The 20,952-nt window shown below is 32.8% G+C and overlaps 2 protein-coding genes across 3 annotated transcripts in view; one reads left to right on the top strand and one right to left on the bottom strand.

Moving 5' to 3' along the window:
• Positions 1 to 20,952, bottom strand: part of LOC105451612 (elongation of very long chain fatty acids protein AAEL008004) — a 70,944-nt gene that overhangs the window by 23,338 nt on the left and 26,654 nt on the right. The window contains exon 1 of one of the 2 annotated variants that reach the window (XM_011692181.1): positions 10,377 to 10,482. The exons of the other annotated variant lie outside the window; for it this stretch is intronic. The gene's annotated coding sequence lies outside the window, so the exon portion shown is untranslated. Of the gene's footprint in view, positions 1 to 10,376; positions 10,483 to 20,952 lie in introns of those variants that run through there. 2 annotated transcript variants of the gene reach the window in all.
• Positions 19,381 to 20,952, top strand: part of LOC105451613 (elongation of very long chain fatty acids protein AAEL008004-like) — a 30,650-nt gene continuing 29,078 nt past the window's right edge. The window contains exon 1 of the mRNA XM_011692183.1: positions 19,381 to 20,049. The gene's annotated coding sequence lies outside the window, so the exon portion shown is untranslated. The remainder of the gene's footprint in view (positions 20,050 to 20,952) is intronic.

Raw genomic sequence — 20,952 nt, 5'->3', positions numbered from 1 at the left:
TATTTTTTGATTTATCGTGTGTTAAATTATTGCGGAGAAATCTTATAAAATTTTGTTCTCTTGAATTTGTTTGCGAAAAGCAATCGTATATCTGATAATGCACAATTCCCGTAGGATAGACAATGACCTCGAACTTAACGAAGTAAAAAGTTGCACGCGAATATTTTATTTGCACAATCTAGTAACGTTAATAGCTTGAAAAGTTTCAGAAAACGATTCTTCGCGACGAATTTCGTGAAAATAAAATTTCTCCAAAATTGGCTGGATAAGTTCAATCGTTGAAACATTGAAATAGAAAAATACGCACAATAATCAATTTTAAATTGACACGTTGTGACATCATGTGTAATTTTGCATATTGCATCGCCATCGTGATCCGCTTATATTTTCCGAGAACGCGAATCGCCCGCGCCGGCGCGCGCAAAGACCTTCAATGCGATACCGTCGCGCCGGAGAAAGGGTAGGAGAAAGAATCAGGCGAGTGTGCTATTAAGGCCAAGAGAGAAATCGCGAGTGTATCGCAGTGCATCGCGTAGAGAGAAAAAAAAGGAAAGAAGCTACCGATCGAGTGCACCAGGATTCCGAGGGAGAACGAACCGATCGTTCGCCGTTCCTCAAGGTCGTTCGCACCGTGCACCTAGCGATTATATCATCGCCATTAAATGGCGAATCGTCGTTCAATCTGCATTATGTTTCTGCAGCGACGATCGTCAGAGGTATCAAAGCACCATCAAACGCTCTTCGACGGTAGATTTAACGATTTACGACGTAATCGTGCCGACTTTGTTGCCGTAAGCCGATTTTACTTATTGTTATTAGCTATTCGTTGCGTCTGCGAATTATGATTTTACTTACCAATCGGAAACAATAATGACTTGCATTATTAAATAATTTACATTATGCAAAAGTTTTTATAATAAAAAATTGAATTCAAACGTCATATTGCAAGGTGAGAAGACTTCATAATTTCATTTGCAAAGCATCTTAGAAATAATATCGCCAATTAAGTGTACAATAACAGGAAACGCACATTATTTCTTTAGAAAAATAAAGATTATCAAGTGCACGTTATCGAGTTTTGAGTATTAAATTCTTCGCATAAAACATTTTTTAAACGTATCAAATATTTGAAATATTGAAATATTTTTTACGTATCAAATATTTCAAGCAACTATCTCAACTGTTTTGAAAGAACAATGGTATTTAAAATATTTTATTCTTAAGCACTGAAAAAAGAATCTGGCTGCATTAACTGGAAATCTGACCAGTATGTTCGAAAATCGATGAATCAGAATTCTTGTAGGATTTACTAGGACAAATATAATTATTCTTTCCTGTTTCTTGCTGATCGAATAATTTTTTTCCTGTTAAATATACCATTTCTTGTTATGTAATCGAGTATATTAATACACTTTTAGCACTATATTTAACTTCCAGGAATTATCAGGTTCTTGAATTAATTTTGGTACAAAACTAAAAACTATACTGTCAAAATATATCTTTCATCTTCAATCTACTCTTGGCGATTGTTGAATAAATATCATAATGTTGCATGTTTTATTCTCTTCTATGTGATTTTTAAATACAAAAATTGAACTCCGCCGTATCCATCTCGCGACCCTGCAGTGTACTGCTTCAACTTGCGGGGAAACACTTGAGTATAAGAAATATTTTATAGAGATATTTTATATTTAACTAGATATAAGTCTGTCAAAAGTTTTCTAGTTATAAAATACCAAATCCTATTATTATAATCAGAAATTCTGTTTGATTTTACTAAAATTCATTTAATTCTAAATATACACACTGGAGTCCCGGGGCCCCAGTGAAACTTTCTCGGTTTGGCATTTTTTAAATTGGAGGGGTTTCAAATATTGACGTAAAAAAAAATTTGAAATCTCCTCAGTAGGAAGACGTGTTGACGCGCGGCAATTATCGCTCAACAATCGAGCAGTGAACAGTTGAAGTGAGCATGAGGTCCTCCGGACTACTTGCCAGTTTTGTTAAAAAATTAAAATATTGGATTGTCAAATTTTTTTGTTTCAAGTATACCTTTTCAGAATTTTCAAGGATTTTTTCAAATTGGTCTATAAACAAAAGATATATGGTTTTTTGAAAAAAAGCTAAATCGAGATTTTTCGCGTTTTTGAACTTTCCTTTTTTTTTTGAACCCGTATATCTTGGAGCTCTTTAATTCTATCGACTTTTAAACTTCATACGCTTGTTTCTTGATCGATTCTCTATCAATTGAAAAAAAAATTAATTAAAATATGTCCATTTTATTAGAGTTCCATTTTATTACAGTAATAAATATGGATGAGGTCCCCGGGATCCCAGTATACGACGTCGTCAAAGAAACAATGTGTATATCTAGGGTTAAACATATACCATCTTGATATAATCAAACTATTTTTTTTTTTCAGTGAAAATTTTGCAAGAAGTATAATTACCTCTAATAGCATAAATTTGTAATTTTTGTTAGAGATAGATAATGCCGCAAAAAAATTCTATATCAAAGCGAACAATGAAAAATAAAAATATCTTATCTGTACTAGAAGCGTACAATCTTTTATATATACAGAGAAATCATTTTTATTCATCAATAATCATAGATTAATTAACTTAGACATGCCAATTACTTGGCTAGATTCCAATTACCCGGTTTATTAATTTCCGAGAATAAGAAAGTGCATTAACACTGCGCTAAATGCGCTAATGCCATTTGTCATTTAATTAAGCAATCGCATGATGCAACGGTTATTGATTCATTATAATGTCTTTAACGATAGGTATAAATTGCATATATAATATGAGTCACTGGGTATTGCAGCAACGTATCGAATTCCGTAAATTCATGAAAAACGTACCTACGTATGTGTCTTCAGGACAAAATCGTACGGCGGGAATTAATATTCAAAGTAAAAGGAACTCTAAATTTTGAGAGTAAAAATGCATACGCGATAATTTATTTCTTCTCGTAAAACTGAAACTCTCGCATCATCTCGCGCTTCATCGATATGTACGGATTTTTAATAACTTGTGTATCTAATTAAATCAAACGTGTCACTTTACGACAAGATTTCTTTCTCTCTCTTTCTCTCTCCCCCACAGATACTTTTCCCAAAAAGTTTGAAACAGACAATAATTTTACATTCCAGATTTTACACTCCCTTTTGTGCTGTATAAGATATAATGAGTAAGTCAATTTCGTTATATCAAAAAAAAAATCCAAGTAAAGAGCAGAGAGAAAGAAGAAATAATACAATAAACAGATCTAAAAAAAGATTCGGATATTAACTTGGAAAGTAAAAAGCCACTTAAATTCGCATACGTATACGGAAAATCAACCTAGAGAGTACACTTATATATGAGAGTAAATTTCAATTTCTTCGACAATTATATAATATCGATATATCTAATATATCGATAAAAATGTCGTGTTCAACAAGCAGTGCTTTCCACACCGGATCGAGGAAATCATACGCGTTCTTAAACCCATTTTCGTTCGTTCGCGACGTCCCGTTCGTCGTCCCGCGCGAAATGCGAGCACGTCGCCGCGCGACGTCCCTCTCGTGTGTTGCACACACGAGCCTCTCGCATCGATTCGAGACCGCGCGATCGCTTTAGCCCGTCGTGTTTCTATTCCGTGACAAATTGCGAAATCGGTGGCGTCTAATTGGGAAACGCAGCTAAGCCGCGAGTTTCTGCGTGGAAACTCCGCAAAATTGCGCGCGCCCGCGAACGCGCACGCACGAAGCCGCGCGCGGCTTTGCTTACTTTTACCGCGCAACTCTTTTACCGCTCCTTTGCGCTCTTTTACGCCGGCCGAGCGGCGAATGCGGGTCAGCCAACGAAGACGAGAACATGTTCGATTGGTCCGATGAAATCGGTCTGTTTTTGCAGGATACACGTAAAATGCCGATGTTTCTCTCTTTAATCGAGAGCCGGTTAGAGGTCATCTCGGATCTCTTGCATCACCCCGCGACATCCCGCCGGCCATTTGTCCGGCTAAGTGATTACGGGATACGATAATCGACGTAATAAAAATGCAGGGAAGATGATGCGTTTCTTTTCCGTCGATTTGATAACGGCTTATATAGATATAAATCGCATGAGTACCACCGTTGCGCAACCGCGCGCGATCAGATGGCGATTGCAAGGGATAGCATTATTTCTTTTTTTTCATACAACTACAAAAGAAATTGCATTTACATTCGCATTTTGTCATACAATTTTTATAATACATATAGACGGTACATAATAAATGTATATACGTAATATTTACTTAAAATTTCTCTGGAATTTTAAAAAATACGGGAGAGTGAAAAGTGAATTTATGACGTCTTCGATAAGTAGGTCGCGGACAGGTAAAAACCAGTATGACGCAAAATAAAAATACAAAACATCCAAATAATGGCCTCGATATATACAACTTAGTTACGAGAGTAAGAATGAATCGATTATATTTGTTTTTTATTCGTTATTATTTTTGAGACTTTGTGCATCTCAAGTTGATTAATTTTGAATACCTATCTTAATCGAAATCAATAGAACTATGAATAAATTCAAGACGCAAGGACGCGCGTTGAGAAATGCACTGTAGACCGATCGGTTAAACGTAAAAATAAATTTGCGATAAGATTAAACGTCATAAAATAAACTCAACAGCATCCCGGATTCGCGTGCCTCCCCTTTTAGATGCAGGAATCTTTCTCCTTACGAGGAGCACGAGAGCGATGAGGAAATCGAGAGGGCGTGTTGCGAAGAGAATCTCATTATTACGGAGACGAATTAAGTGGGTAATTGACAAGTGCCGATTATGATCGTCCCGTGTGACCATCGATTGCGACACATCTTGGGACAACCAGCCACCGTAAACAAGCCGCGAACGAGGACGTCAGAAAATCAGGGAGGAAGAGACGCGGTCGGCATCGGCCGGGGGCCCCCGACGATTGTCCGGTGCGTGTATCGACGATCAGATTGGCCAAGATCGCCGCTTACCGATCGCAGAAAATCCCGCCGCCGCCGAGCAAATCGAGCATGTGCGAGCGAGCGAGCGAGCGAGCGAATGAGGTGGATAAATGTCTGCTTTCTCTGCATACTCGCCTCCGGTATTTGAACGAGTGTTGCAATTTCGTTGTTGTCGTCGTCGTCGTCGTGTCGTCGTCGTCGTCGTCATTTATGCATCAGTTGAAAAGAGCGCGACGCCAATTACGCTCTTTGTAATAAAGAGATAGACTGATAAAGAAAAAGAAAAAGAAAAAGACAGAAAGACAAAGAGAGAGATTGCTTAATATAAAAACTATTAGCATAATGTAAAAATGCTTTTTTTTACTTATTATCTCTCTCTCTCTCCTTTTTCCCTCTCCCCCCCCCCCTCTTTCTGTATATATATAAATGTCGCAGCCTTTTTGCAAAACGCCTTTGAAAATAACGATCATTTCTCAATTAGGCTGACGTACTTGAGACTTTTTGTGAAGTATACCTTCGCGCTAACACTTTACAACGCAAAGCGAGGTCCCACATGGGTTTACAACTTTTTACGCGAAACGAGGTCCACCCAATCTCTTTGGGTCCACCCCACACCAAGAAATGGTTTGGGTTAGGTTAGTTTTTTTTTCAGGTGAAGCTCTCCCGTAGGGGAGGGGGGAACATATTGCCTTCACGTATGTATTTTACAACGCGAAGCCAGAGTGATCCATATGGGTTTGCAATGAATGACTGACAAGTGACACTGCCACCGCTGGATGGGCAACGTTGTTTTCAAACGCGTTTTGCAAAAAGGCACCGTTTTGCAAAAAGGCTGTAGCGACATATATGTATATTATAAATGCATAAGTACGAATTTCTTCTGTTTCTTATTCTCATTTAGTGGTATTTTATATGGTTGATTAATTATGAGTTAAGATCAAGACTATGAATAAAAAAACGTTAAGAATGTATACAATGCGCTAAAATTCACACACATAAAATACAGTGTAAATTATTTTCTAAATTTGCTATATATAAAAAAATTAAAACACTTTATAATTAAAGGAGCAATTACATCAAAATAATTGATTATTATAGTAAATAGTTTAGTAGATAAGTAGTAACAAAATATTTAACACACACGTTTATAAGAAATATATCGTTCGATCTTTCAATTATCCTTAAATCGCACTGCTTGAACATGCGATTTTAATTACTATCGCTTGTAATTACTGCTTGGTATTTTTTTAGAAAAAAATGTAAAAATTCGATACGCGACATTTAAACGACATTTAACTTGTACAACTGACCTCGTTTAGAACATAATTGATTGTGCCTGTTAGCATTTTTATACCAATGTGCACAGAGAAAAAAAAATAGGTGCTAAACCTAATAAATTAACATACAAAACTTCCATTGCAGAATATTGTGAACTGGGTAACAAAGAACTCTTGATGTAATAAGAAATGTCGATAGAACCAACTTTGAATATATAACATCCTCCTGCATATGGATAACGTCCACAAACGTATTTAACCCTTCGCTACGTTCCCAGATAATGCATACTCGGATTTTTATTCCAAATAGCTAGTAGTTCTATAACTTCAAACAGTAACTATTGTGAAAAGATAAGAAAAAAACGTATAAAAATTATGATTTGCTTTTCCTAAAGTGTAAATCACAAAGCTGTACGTAAAATCAATTCGAAATAATAAGCGCTGAAAAAGTATTGCGTGCCCAAGTATGGTGTTAATATAATTATTTCTCCATTGTTATCAACGTAAGTAATATCTTTGTTTTTCTTCTTATAGCGAATTCTGACGCACGAATTTTTTGGACGCACTAGTGCGCACTCAATGCACATTAAAATTGTACATAATTTAACGTAATAAAGCCGTATGTTTAATATAAATATAGAAACGGTTAAATCGCGAGATTCTTTATTATTTTATTTGATAACATTTGATAAATGTGTATTGAGCAGTTTATTATTCGAGATATTTCACATTTACATTGAGATTAGGACAGTGTATAGAGTGAAATTAATACGTGACAATCAGAAAAGTGCGCACTAGTGTGTCCAATCGAATTCGCTATTATCTTTTGTGAGAGTATTTATCGTACATATTATATTTTTCATTATCGTTGAGTAAATAACAAATTTATATTTAGTATTTTAATATTTTTAATAACAAATTAAAACAAATTGATATTGTTTGTTTGTAATAATGACATTGTCATTTTTTAATTGCACGCAAAAGAGTAACATGCAGAAACATAGAGAAAAAAAATAAGTTTTAAAAAATACTTTTATTCTTCTACAATCAGTTATTACATCAGCTATTACAATTTAGAAATTAATATTACAAAATTTTAAGGTTTTAAAACATTTAAACTCATTTTCAAAAAATTTCATTTTACAAATTACATTGTTGCTATAGCAAATGAGCGATATATGAGTACCAAACATAACTTTTAACAATAATATATGCCTATTTGATCACAACGGATCTTGATTCCTAATAATATTTTTTGCGTGACTTTATATACATTTTTTTCCAATCAATGATAACTTTACGCCGATTATGTGTTAATTTTAAAACGCAATTCGACACTGAAAAATCATGCAAAAAGTATTATTGGGCTTCAAGATCCGCTAAAGATTAAATATACATGTATTATTTAAAAATTAAAAATTATTTAAATATATTTAAATTTATTAACAAGAAATACCATTAATAACATTGAACTTGAAACTATTGCGAGCTACAGCTATTATGAACGCTTTATCTCACATATAATAGCTTTATATTATAATTATAAGACATTGAACTTTCCATGTAAAATGATTCGCATTGATGACTACTTTGATCATCGATCAACGCGTTGAACTTTTCACTTAGCGATTATGTCATTAGCGCAATTTACTCCGAGTGTACATTCTGTCGCCAACACACAAATACGAAGTAAAAAGTATTTCTCACTAGTATTTCACTTCGACAATATTACTGATTCCTGAACAATATTACTGGATTCTGGGCTGTAGAATTATTGTTTAGAAGTACAGATTGTGCTCCTAAATAATTGATAATTTATTTCCGATATCCGAAAATTGCTCCATTGTCATCTAAATATTAATGATCATGTGACGATCGCCATAATCCGTAGAATATACTTGAAAAAAAAAGTATAAAAAGTTATAATCATGCTGGTCTAGAATGAGCATATTACACATACATATATACATACATCATACATATATACATACTAGACACACAAAAACAAGCGGATCGGTTAGTGCGGAGATCTCCAACTTATTTACTTCGATCAATAAATGTCTTCCGAAAAGACACGAAAACGTTTATTATTGGTAAATTTAATTATTTCTAGAAAGATCTCTAACAGGACTTTCGTTATTTTGAAAAGATTGTGAACTTCGCGCAACCGATGGGAAAAAATTAAGAAAATGAGAAGTCGTTTATGAGAGACATATAATTAATCGCAATAAAATGAACTGTTAAATTCTAACTTTAATTTCCGACTACGCAAAATTTTATTAAGACCAATTCTCGCTTTACAACCGGCATTCTGCACACTAAATATGCGTTAAAATCTAAAATATAAAGTTTTTTAAGGCGACGTGTATAAATAATTAAGTATCAGGATTGACCGTAGAATGCTACAATTAAGATCGAAAAACGCCAACACGGTCAAAACGGATCGGTCGAAACGACTAACAGAATAACAGGACGGACTTTGTAATCGCGTGTTTGATTGCGGGATTTTAATAAAGGAAAAACTTTATTAAGATCGGATAAACTCTCTAATGTGTGAATCTTGGAATTTTTAGTTCAAATAAACAAATTATGAGATTCACACATTAGAGAATATTATCGAGCACCAAAATCCGCTTTAACTGTGTTGGCGTTATCCGATTTTAATAAAATTTTTCCTTTATTAAAATCCCGCAATCAAATACGCGATTACAAAGTCCGTTCTGTTATTCTGTTAGTCGTCTAATTAATTTGATTTCACGACGTCGTAAACACATCTAGCGCTGTTGCTGCAACTGGAAAGGTCCTCGGTAGATTTCACATTTAGTAGCTTTAGCCTCGGTAAGTAAATGAAAATGTCAAAAAGTCACGGTTTATGTATATACGGCTCGCTTATCTCGCCGCGCGATTTATGAGAATCGCGAAGGTACGACGATACGTACTGCATGCCTAACGAAGAAATACTTTTTTACCTTAACGACGCGCATTATCGGAATGGAACGCCTCCTGCGAACTGGTAAATCATTCGTATGAATATTTAACGTTACACTTGCTGCAATTGCAGCGTGTTTTCGTAACACAATTGATAACGCAATAAGATCATTGGCATATTGTAACGGCTACTTTGTAGCGGTTTGGAAATTTCTCATTTCCGTTTGATTTCTTAGACCAGGATTTTTTCAATTTTTTTAACAAATGAAAAAAGATTTGCATATCATGTCTCGCAAATTGTCACACATTTTTTTATTGTAAAATAAAATTAATCACTAAACATATTGCTATTTATATTATATATAATAATATATGCATTAACCAGTGAGTATGATATCTATCTCACTGGCGTTAACGCGCGCACGATTAAAAACATATATTTATAAACAATTAAATTCATGAATTTAAGCTTCATATACAGAGTGTTTGATAATTCAACCGACAAACTTTCAGAGATTTTCGAGGGCACCAAAAGGATCATTTTTTTGCAATAAACCTAGGATCGGAAGCGTGTCGTTACATCGTGTTCGAAAAAGATCGAGCTTTGAAATATCTCAAAAGTATAAGTTTTATAAAAAATTATAGATTTTTTTACATCCTACAACTTTTGTTTGAAGCAATTTTTTATAAAACTTATATTTTTTTAGATATTTCGAGGTCCGACCTTTTTCGAACACTGCCGTAGCGGTGTAACGACACGCTTCCGACCCTAGGTTGATTTGCAAAAAAATGATCCTTTTGATGCCCCCGATAATCTCTGAAAGTTTATCGGTTGAATTTTCGAACATCCTGTATATTGATAAACCGAAAGGAAGTCTCAGGTTTACAGAGTTTCAATAAAAAATAATAATAAAGATTACAAACTTGTGCTGTACATCCATCATAACTTTATAATATAATCTCCTTAGAATACAAATTAAAACATTTTAGATTTTGAACAAGACATGCACATTGCAACTATTGAAGTTTCTATTTTAAATAACAATTAATTAATTAAAAATAAATAATTTGTTTTTAATAGCACTAACGCCGTGCAAAAAGACATGCTTATTGTCCTTTTACGCTGCTTATTTAAATTTCAATTTTCTGAACCTTGGTCTAGATATTTAGTAAAAATAAATCTACAATTATCGTTCTTACCTGACTAGACTTCTTTCTTATATGTAGAAAAATCCAATTTTCCGTTCACAAAATTCACAAAATTAGCTTAATAGTAAGTAACCATCGCGAGACAAACGTGAAGTGACAGTTCGTTAATCATGCAGCTTATATTGTTAATAAGCACTCATAAAGATGTTTATTAGAAACGGGAAAAGATTTGTAAAAAGAGTTTGACGTCACTAATAACGGGATATAAATCAAGTCTCGGTACTTAAAGACGGCTTTGCATCGAAAGAAAATAACATTGAACCAGTGCACTTTTATCACTGTTTATCAGCGGAAATAGTTCAAAAGAAAGAGTTACATATGCAAATAGCAGCGCACTCGTGGATAATAATGTAATCCTTCGGATCCCGAATGAATTACGTCGTAAGTGCACACGAACGAAGAAAAGGGATCGAAAGGGATTGCAACAGATAACTGTTTTCTCGTTTTTCTGCATACGTTTAAGCAATGACGTAGACACGAAAAAAAATATATATCAAATAACAAATTATATTCTGCTATTAGGTACATATGTATGTCACGCTCTCATAAACATATAATTCTCATGATTAGGACAATTAGGGGCGCATAATAGATTTGCAATCACATCGTACGTTGCACGCAATTGCGTTACTGTCCGCTATTTGCCTAAGAATTTATTGACATTTACATGTGTGTATGTGTTTGCATGTTTCAATTCAAAAAATATAAATATCGATAAATTACGTAAAACTATTCATTTTATTTCTTAAAAATAAAGATTATATACGACTTATAAACAAAATCGAATACGACCAGAAGCTGATCAAGACCAGCAGACACAGCATGAATAACGGTTGCAATGCGATAGGCGCGTCAGTCGCTCCATGACAAGGCATTTAATGTAAATGTATAATAATAACAAAATTATGATTTTATGAATATAAACTTTCTTGATAATATCCATTATCAAAAAGTATAAAGTAGAATTTTATATCCGCTATATATTTATTTGTCATAATTAGTACTATTTGTTAAATTTCGCTACTTTATCTGAAAATATACTCAGAATTATTATAATTGTTAATTAATGGTTACGATTCTATATACAATAGTGGCTTTACTATTTATTTTTATAAAATAAATAGAAACTTTATATAAAATTTTCAGTAAAAAATGGGTTTAAAATATCATTTATTAAAATTAAATTAAATTATACTTTAAAAACAAATTAGAACTGATTCCTATTATTGACAAATCAAAAATTGTTTTACACAATAATTACAATTCTACTATTATATTGTATATTAAATATAATGTAATGTCGGGCATTAAAAATAATTTTAAATTCGAACAAAAGGAAGGTTTTATTACACTACAAAAATTTCTTTAGATCACACATGTTATATAATTTTTTTAGATCTTTTTAAAATATTTTTTTGACAATTTTATCATATATTTTTATATTATATTGTATAATTTGAATTATTTATCATAATTATTTTGACTCATCATTATCAGAAATAATTATAACATTTTCTTAGCTTGTTACCATGCAAATATTTGCAGAATATTTTAACTTAATTCTTCTTTATATTTCCATAATGTGCACGTACGCAATACTAATTAAAATATTAAATAAAATGTCTACTTAAAAAAAAACATTAATTTCTTGGCATTATTAATTCATTGTCAGTATTACTATAAAGTTGCATATATGTTATAGAGTATTTACTTGATATATAGAGTTATTTACTTGAATTGTTTTCATAGATGCTCATAATATGATAATAATCGCCGGAGGAAACTGCACATTAATAAGTAGCAATCGTTTCACAGTATGCAAATTAATTACACTATAAATATTCCACGCAATACATATTGACTATGACTTCTTTTATCGGAGATAAAACTGTGTTCAATTATGTCAAAGCAACACTTTAATATCTTAAATTGATATTCATTTATGAAAAAATAATTTAATTCACTTCTACATATTTTATTACTGTCATAATAGAAGATGCAATCAAACGAGAAATAGAGAACATTCAAAGAATGTTTTATAGTGTCGTGTTTCTGTGAACTGAATGTAAAACAAATTGACGTCGTATTTCATTTAAATGAATATCAAGGTTAACAGATTTTTTTCAGAAACAATGATTACGTATATGAGTCTTCAATCTGCAAGTTTTTCTACCAGACAGCTTACCACAAATCATTCGTAAATTCCCGTATTGCTCTAACACAAAAGACTTATTTTGCACAAATTTATTATTACGTGCATCAAGCTAGTCCACTTTGTTAATGTAATTCTATCATTTCATATTCGACTGTAAGCGCGATATTACTTTGATATTTAACGTTTATTAATAAATACAATATTAATAAACACAACAAATCTGAATTTAGAGAGAAACAAAATGTTACGTATACAAATGAATAAGACAGAAAATATGAATATTATGTAAATTATTGTATGAAATGAATATTATGTGAATTATTGTATGTTTATCTTTTTCACCAATGATCTAAAATATGATAATAATCGATAATAATAAATGTAAAGAATGTGTCAATTAAAATCAAACGAATGCACCTTTCGTATACAACCAGACAAACTTATGGCAAGTGCTTCTATGGGGTCTTTCAATCGTAGCGTTTCTAACTGTAAGTCACAAAGGATTAAAAACACTTTTGAGAAATCGGCTCCTGAAAAAATCAGCTGCATCGTGTATTTGCTTTCAAAATGAAATATAACAAGATAAATCGTGACATTGATCAAAATAATTTTCATTGTCTAATCACAGAATAATTTTGAATAATTAATATCTTGAATCATAGGACTTCCTATAGAAGACAGTAACTTGCATTCGAGACGCGATTAGAATGCGTGAATTCTTGCCACTGAATTACATTAACAGTAATTCTACATGCATACCAAATAATAAATTCCACAAAAATACGGAAACGCCCTTGAATTTGGAATTGCTGCATAAAACAGGTTTATTTGCAGTCTATAAGAAGAATATCAGCAACTTAACATATATTAATTCTAATATAATTATTTTCCAGTGTAATTCTTGAACTTTTAACGTCAATCAAATAGTGATTTACACGAGTTACAATGACGAAGGATTTAATCGACAGTTTCAATTCAATCATTTGCTATATCAATTAAATGTGTGATCCGACCCATCAGGCAAAAGTATTAATTTTTTAGCACACTTAAAATAATCAATTAAAATAAAATAATTAATTAAAGTACAATAAGTATATTGTGTGACAACAATGTATTACATAAAAACGTTCCTGACGTTTATATACAATAAATAAAATTTTAAACAAAATTAAATTTGTTGAAACAGAGTTTTAGTTTGTACATTCTGATTAAATTGCAATTTCACACACATTTCATACAATAAATTCCAAAGCACCAAATCCTTAATTATCGATATTAACTTGTCAACAAAAAATTAAATTAATATTGATGTAATTAATTAACTTTTTTTTTTCTTCCAAATGCTATACATCTTTATATTTTTACTGTAGGACTATTTTTCAACAATTTACATAAATTAATTGTAAACAAAATAATTAAAAAAAAATTAATGTAACATAAATTAAAAACTAAACTATACTGCCATTTACGTAGCAGCTTTTTTACTTCTGTACATCACAACACGAGCGTGTAAATTAATTTATTTCTTGCACGATGATTTAATTGATTTATTTTGCTACATTTTTCTAGCGAGAAAATAATCGTTCGAAGAAGAACAGATAACACGAAATGCAATTATCCACCTATTTCTATCAATCAAAAATAATAGAATAGCTCAGAAAGGAATAAAAGTGTTTCCACGGAATAAAAGTGTTTTCACTAAATATTCATGAATTTCGTACACTATGACAGCAATTATTAATTTGTGTACAACAAATCATTTATTTGCAAAATCGTTCGCAATGAATTTATCAAATCTTCCTTTTTTTTTATTGCAGCGTTAAAGTGATTATATATTAAACGATTCATGCAGCAGATAACAGAAGAAAGAAAGTTACAAAGTCCAAAAGATATCAATGACGTAAAAGATCGAAAATATTATGCGGAAAATATAAATTCATCTAAAGAAAGCTCCCTAAATTTAGTATCACTAAAAATATAAACTGTCGTAGTAAAATCATAATGAGATGGGAATAAGCAAATGTTGTTTTGAGAAAAATAAACAAGGTAATTTGATTTGCATATAAATTTATTAATACATTTTAAAATGATTGCAAAATCATGCAACTTATTATTATAAAACGTAATAATATCTTCTTAAATTTTTTAGTCCGTCTTCTTTAAACTTTTATTCCATCAAAATAAATTGTTGATAAAAGTTTGCATTTACTGTTATAAACGACTAACAATAAGTTAGCTATTATGTTAATTAATTGTGTAAATTTATGTAAAAAATTTGTCATATCTATAAAATAAAATTGAAAACCGAAGTTCAAACAAAATTCGCCGTCACAGTCCTCTGTACATTCTCTTTTTCCATCCAGAGACAAATTTTTCGATTCTATTTTCAAAAAAAACAATTCAATTTTTTAACTTTAATAGAAAATACGATGGAAATATGGCAAAACTTTTGTCAAGTTAATGCAAAATAAAGTTTATTGCGATGCTTAAAGTTAAAAAGCCCAAAATTCACGATCTAATTTTTTTTGCACAAAACTGACAATTACATAAACAAACAACAACGATAACATTCACATGCCGTTCGTTTAATGACTTAGACTACTTAGAGCCATTCAAAGTTTGATTTCGATTAAGTCGGTGACACTGAATTGCAGAAATTGTGCCAGTAGTGATGTCGATCGTCGATTTTGCTTCCATCGTATCGTGTGTTGTGCTGACAAACTGTAATTTTCATTGCTGCAGTAGTAGGTGGTTTATCTTTTTACGATACCAATTTCAAACATACCGAGCTTTGCATTGGTCGGCGCTCAGCAGATCCTTGACTGCTGCAGTTCTTCGCAAGATTCTCTGTGACCGTGTCTGACACACATTCGGTTGTTCGCTGACAAACAGATTTTTATGTAGTACATCGACCGTACAGTGGTCGTCCTTGCCCGATATTGAGAAGTATTGAATATTTTAGATTTTTTTTACATTATATAATTTTCAATACATTAAATAACTATTTTGAAATCTGTTTTCTATTATTAAATTTTATTTAAAAAATATATTATAATTACTTAAATATTTCTTTAAATAAATGCTAGACTTTTAACCGATCTTTTAACCGATTTTTATATTACAAGATAATTGAAAAAAAGAAATTTTCTAAAAATTTGTGTGTTTAAGGAAATTTTGCAAAATGCTACAATCAGATTAATTTACAATTTCAATAATTATAGTAATTTACATTTTTCAATTTTAATTTACAACTTCAATAATGATAAAATAAAATTTTTAAAGCGCCAACATAAAGATTTTCAATTATTAAAATTATAATTCAATTATTCTCGGAAAAAATAGCATAATAATAAACAATGTAAGATTTATCATCAGTGATACGATATAATTACTTAAGTATTCGAGTACACGTATGCCGGTAACAGTTTCTTTGTTCGCCGTAACGTTATATGTTGAAATCGCTTCTTGTCTAATTTGCACTAACTTCCTGATCATTCGCCCGATGCAGGATTGCATCAAATGCTTAATTGCGTATGATAGAAATGAGAAATAAGTAAAGTACGCAATATTGTGCAATAACGCAACTAAAATCAAAGCAAGTGACGCGTATTTTAGTCCATCTTTGACGCAATATTTAGAAAGTTAATATACACACACACACACACAATATGTTAACCGAAAAGTTTAAGAAATATTCAACACATACTTAACAGACAATCAATACACTCAGAAATTACTGACATTTATATACAAATTTTACTTTTTTTTATTTGCTGCATTCTTTTATCTAGAAAACATGAACTTACTGTGTTACAATAAATCTACCTATTTAAGTCGTACGAACGTAAAAAGTTAAGAAGCGGTAAACAAGTTTTTCTATTTTCATGTATATAATTGATATCTCTTAAACGATTGGTGCAACGATCAAACAAATGAATTCAAGGTATGACGTGCGACAATATTTCTTAGCATTTAATGCAGGCAAAACCTAAACTTAAACAAAACAAGAATCCACAAGATATGCAAGAAGTATATAAAAGATTCTTCAAATTTTTAGAAAATTTCTTTTTTAATCATCTATATATAATATAAATCGATTAAAGATCTGGCATTTATTTTAAAAATATTCAAGTATCAAAGAAGTTAGAACGTTTCTTAGTAGTCTTTATAAAATTTTTCAGATTTTTATAATATCACAAACTTACGAAATTTTTAACATTAAAAACTATTATTTATAAAAAATTCTTTTTATAAGTGTAATTTGTAAAAATACACTTTATTTGTCTATGTTGCATCATAAACTACCCGAAAAACAATAATTTTAATATTAAATTTCAATTACAATTTACGCGGGAAATTATAAGCTCGATGCGTCTTATGAGTCACGTAAAAGTGAAATTGATTAACTTCCAACGAAGCGGGCCGACCTATATTTCTAAACAAATATATTCGCAATTCATGTCGACTGATTCGCCATTACGTCAACTACACTTTGCTGAAATTGTATAATTCGTCCTTGTACAGTATTGATGAGCAAAAGTAAACGTGCCTCAGTTACACATCATTCCGAATTTTGACGAATCAAATTTAACAGGAGCAGATGAACAAGTGAACGGACTCTTAAGCCAAAGTCCAAGGACTAATAGTTAATCCTGTGTTCTTATACACATACAATGATGGAAGATAAAAAAGATCCCTCTTGAAAATTTTGAAATTGCACTTATGCAATAAACGTCCATTTTTCGATACTTTGCACCTCTTGACTTTAAGAGGGTTAAAGTGATGGCGACCGTCAAAAGAATTAAATCTGGCATTCAAATGCCAATTGCTTCATCCTACCAAATAGGATTTATAACTCTTATGTATCTTAGAGATTATAATGGAAGAGGAAAAGAGATGCATTTTCAAGGTATATCAAAATTATTAAACATTTATTTCGATATGTAATTTAATTCTAGTTCGCTTAATAAAGGCAAGTAGAAGCAATTATGCAGAACGCAATGTGTACGCTGCACATTGCCATTGTTTTTAATTCAATAGTAAACCTTTTTCAGTTTCTTTTTCCATGCAAATCTCTCTCAAAATATTTTTGATTGCATCCTTATTTAGGAAATAATTTCACGCGTAAATTATAATTAAAATTTAATATTGTAATGTACATTATGTAGATTACAAAAATTTGCTTATTAGTGCAAAATCATTCTTTTAATGATAAACAAGATTATTCCACGTGTTATAAAGCTTACAAAGATTTGCTTATTAACGCAAAAAAATTATTCCTCTTAATAAATTAGACAAAAAAAGTAAGATATAAGAATACATGAATAACTTAACCGTACATAAATAAAACGTAGTAGAAATGTGATTCTTGTGAGATATGTAAAACGTTCAATGTTAAGGAAAAAGGCTCATCAACGGTCTTTATTATGTAACAAATAGTTTCCTCCACTAAGTTCACATACTATACGGATCTGAGTTCAGACTCATAAAAAGCTGGAATAAATGAGAATGTTATTATGCACTGATATGCACCAATTTTCCTAAAATGTATATATCTTTGAATTTTCCATCTTTTTGCCATTACGCGTCAATAATTAATTACATTATTAAGACGTAACTTTATACTAATTTTTTCATTTTCTCATCCTATTTGTTACATTCCTGTTTTTTTAATAATTGAATTTCTTAGTAATAAGATGTAATAATTATTTATTACCATAAAATCATTTACAAAATAGTACGTTCAAAGTATTCAAGCAAAGAGAAAGCAAAAAGAAGACGAATAGCACTGCTTTTTATGTTTCCTTTTGAAATTAATGTCTGTTTATAGAGGAAATATAAGTTTAATGTCATTATTTAAATATTTACGAATATTTTTACCGATATCTTTAATAATCTGTTTATTGCAATATTTTTTAATCAAATTAAAATTCTATTAAAATTAATTTTATTTCAAATTGTCGCGTATTTATTTTTGTTTCTGAAATTTTATTATTAAAAAGATTCAATTTATCTTTAATGATTCGCCGAGGAATATTGGAGTTTTGATATTCTGATTAATATAAAAGACAAATTTAACTAACAAAATAACGTTACATATTTATTTTCTTTTTATTAATATTAGTATGCTTTTTATTACACTGTCGATAAATATTATAAGAATAACGAATAATAATTTTGTGAAATCGCGAACGTTTAAACAATATTTTTTCGTGGCAGATAATTAAAATAAGCTGCAAACTAATTTTCACGTAATGCCAAGTTTAAAAGCTTTAAAAAGAAAACATGAAATTTGTTAGACACACTCCGTGCATTTTCGCGCGCGAAAAATAATGAAGAACAAATCACACACATGATCTGTACTTCCTTTGATTTCGTTGAAAAACTAAAAGTGATTATCCAAAGTAAAAGTAGTGTGAGGGAAGATACGCGAGGGAAGATACGAGATCGTTCGAACGAGACAAATCGTGCCAAAAATGTAAGAGAAGATTGCGATATCGGTGGTACCTGTACCCCTCATCGGAGATCGGCCTCGACATCCTCGATCTTCACCGGCGGTGTGCAAGCGGAGTTTCATATACCGGCACGTGACCTTGGCCGAAGGATCTCATGCCCGTGGTCCGCCGGAGAGAAGACACCTTTCCACTTCCCCTCGGAACGGCCATCTGAGTGAAGCTCGACCTTGACTGAGCGCGGCGCGGGGTTCGCAGACGATCACCTAAGGCCCCGACCGACGCACGGTGCGGTGCAGCCCCTCTCTTAAGCGCGCGCGCGCGCTTGGGCCCCACTTGGGTTAGCCAATACTTAAACCGCGGGCCTACCGCGCCGCGGACTATTCCCGCAGCATCGGCCGTTGGACCCGTAAGCACCACGTACGGCACGTACCGCCCTTACCATCGCACGCGCGTACACACGCGTCGTACACACACACACATACACACACACATATACATCACACACACACACACACACGTACACGCGCGCGATATAAAAATACCTATTGCCCGCGGGGACTGATTGTGTATTGGTAACCTGGTGTACGACTCACGCGAACGCGTATGCGACACATCGCGGGGGACATATGTAGCACCCACACGCCGCAGCGTGTGCGTCTCGCTGATTTTGACCCCGCGAGAGAGAAGGACACCGCGTGCACAGTGAGAACGAGAGCCACCCTACGAAGTCTTCGCGACCCCTCGGCCTCCCGGAAGAAGGGGTCTTCCCTCGCGGAATCGGCAAGTGTCCCTGCCGATCGACCAGCACGGCGTCCAGCATATATATACCGCGCGGACGCTGGAAACTGGCATAGGGAAGTAACAAGTGCGAAGAGTCTCAAGTGGGACGGAATCTCGGATGGTCCGTTTTGGATGGGTAGCTCGGTTTGATGCAGCGCCGCTGAATCACGCAGGGGACCGGTTTCGGTGACGACGTTTAGCTAGGGGGCTAGCAGAAGTGGTGAAGTGCACAGTGCCGGCCAGTTTCCGATCTCGGTGGAGCGTGAGTGTGAAGGTAAGCGTTTATTCCGAAAATCCCTTTGGGGTGGAGAGCGGAACGTACGACCGAGCGCGCGTACCGGTCGCTGCGGGAGAGCGACCCAAAACGAATTTCCGCGGCGAGAAATCGGGCCGACTCCTTAAACGGATCGGCGCGCGTGAATCGCAAAAAGCTGAGCTGTGAAAAATTCGCGTGTGTGCGCGAATTATCCTCGTTACGAGATCCCGTATCAACCCCGCGAGAAAGATTACATTTGTGAGGCAAAAGATGGGAACAGCTCAACGCTGGGAGTAATCGATGCGAGACTACTCTCCGTATTGTGAGAGGGGAATAGATGAATTTTTTTTATCAAGAAAGAAATGCACTTTCCTTTGTTTCGTGCCTTCTCCTCGAGTGACGAAAATATTTTAACGCTATCCATGTAGTGCGACCTGACTTTCTGACTACCCACAGACCAAATACTTGCAGTAGTAAAGCACTACGCTAGTGCCCTACAAAGGGTTAGGTACGAGGATCAAGGCCAAAATGAACTTTTAGGCGTAGAGACTACAATGTTACAAGAAAATTCTAAAGTGTTTTTTGTATTGCAATACCTATAATGAAATACAGGAATCACGATTTAATTTGTATCATACATATTAATTAAGCTTATTAATAAGCAACAAAACATACTCGGATATGAATAATATTTTGTTACTTTATCGGTAGTATATACATATGTACATATGTATTCTTAAATTTAAATTTCATTAATAATTTTCTAATTTTGATATTTTTTAATATCTTAGAAAGAAATTTTTACTATCAAAACATTTCTTTCTTTTTTCAAAATTTGTGAAATTTCAAAATATTAAAATTAAAAATTAGAAATTAACGATACAAATTCAAGCCGACCAATGACATATTTAAATATCAATC

The sequence above is a fragment of the Wasmannia auropunctata genome, unplaced genomic scaffold, assembly GCF_000956235.1.
Source record: "Wasmannia auropunctata unplaced genomic scaffold, wasmannia.A_1.0 LD336049.1, whole genome shotgun sequence".
Taxonomy (NCBI): Eukaryota; Metazoa; Arthropoda; class Insecta; order Hymenoptera; family Formicidae; genus Wasmannia; species Wasmannia auropunctata.
The sequence above is the reverse complement of the archived record's forward strand: the minus strand, read 5'-3'. Positions and strand labels throughout refer to the sequence as shown.